This window comes from Balaenoptera borealis (assembly GCF_965194805.1).
Source record: "Balaenoptera borealis genome assembly, chromosome: 9".
In the NCBI taxonomy this organism is placed as follows: domain Eukaryota; kingdom Metazoa; phylum Chordata; class Mammalia; order Artiodactyla; family Balaenopteridae; genus Balaenoptera; species Balaenoptera borealis.
The window spans coordinates 59043944-59045733 of record NC_138873.1 but is presented as its reverse complement, the minus strand read 5'-3'; positions in this window follow the sequence as shown (position 1 = coordinate 59045733).

The window sequence follows — 1790 nt, the reverse complement described above, 5'->3', positions numbered from 1 at the left end:
GTTTGTTGAAGTTTCTGATGCGGAACCTGTTCGAGGTTGGTTGAATCCTCAGTTGCAGAACCGAGGATACAGAGGGCCTCCTGTAAAGTTATATGCTGATTTTCAACTGCTGGGCTGGGGGTGGGAAAGCTCTGGCCCCTAACCCCTGAGTTGTGCAAGGGTCAACAATACTCCATCTTGGATCTTTGATTCCAGGTTTAAAATCTTTCTAGAGAGAGTGCAGAGGACTCCTACTGGGGCTTTTAATCAATGATAAGAGACTTGAACCTGAAACAACGCAGTCACCTTCTCTTATGCCCTGTTGACCAGAATAGGCAGGTGCCTCTAAACTTCAAAGTAGGCTGAGAGATGTAGGGAGCATGTAGCATGACTGATTAACACTACTGTCTGCTACACTGCAAATCATAGTCAAGAAAGTTTGAAAGACAATAGCTGAAGAAACACCAGGCCACAGACTACTTACAGAAGTTCAGAATTTCTTAAACTCTGAGTTTTTGGTCAGCCTGATGTCTTTCAGAAGATAAGGATACTGCAACAAAGTAGCATAGTTCAATGTTTTTTTCCTGTGTGCCCCTGTAACACTTGGTTTCTACCACCAGACTAGCATTCTGTTTCATAACTAATTCCGCACTCTTCTTCTCGCAAAACTGTGAGCCCCTTCATTTTTGTATCTTCATTAGTTCTGGGCATAACACTTATTAGGCACAGCAGATACTGGTATTTGAACCTGACTTATACAATGGTGGTGGGGGGGGGGCGGGCGCTGTGTGCTTAAAGAAAAAAGAATATAATATTATGGACAAAATTAGGTTGAAAAGTGAGTGCAAAAGAATGAAAGAAAAAGAAATCACAACAAAGTACTAGAGCCTTGGAGATTCAAGTCGCTTCCTTCTGTGAACTTATAGGCAATTTACCAGAAATGCTACATAGAAATGCTTCCTGTGTGCAGCTTGGTTTCTGCTTCCTATCCAGCACTCCAAATGTCCAGCAGCCTGCAGTGCACACAGTGGCTGTGCAAGTCAGGGGCATGAAGCTTAGGCTTCGTTAGTTTCAAAGTAAATCGTCTCTGAGGGACCCTATAAATGTAGGTTGAATTGAACTGACTTGAACCAAAAGCTAATTCATTTTAGGATATCTCTCGTGGAATAGAGCAATTTACAAAGGCTGTTAGAATGCCTAGATACCTCACCTTACCTGGATGCAAAAGATGATGAGCCATGTTATTTTGCTTTTTTGTTTTCTGATACTTTAAAAAAAACTTTTCTTTATGATTTTAGGAGTATTATTTCTCAGTCCTCGCTACCCACATAATTTAAACTCACTGAAATCAATCAATCTTGTCCCTTCTAATTTATGCTTTGTGCTTTTCACATAGGGATGTGAACAGTAAATTCTTGATACTAATACTGATTATCTTGGGACAAGAAAGTATTTATCATTTATCTTGCAGTGCTTTCTCCAGCAGCATGAATACTATTTCTTGGAAACTAGAGCCTAGAAATTTGGCAGCTTGATCAAGCTTACTTAGCTAGTTAGTGTCAAGAACAGCTAGAATACAGTTCTGATTCCCAATGCAATGAGCTTTTCACCCAACTATACAGCGTCAATAAAACTGTGATGACTAAAAGTACTGTAGGCACATTATTCTAGGGGCTTCTCTGGTGCCGCAGTGGTTAAGAATCCACCTGCCAACACAGTGGACACGGGTTCGAGCCCTGGTCCGGGAAGATCCCACATGCCACGGAGCAACTAAGCCCGTGCGCCACAACTGCTGAGCCTGCGCTCTACAG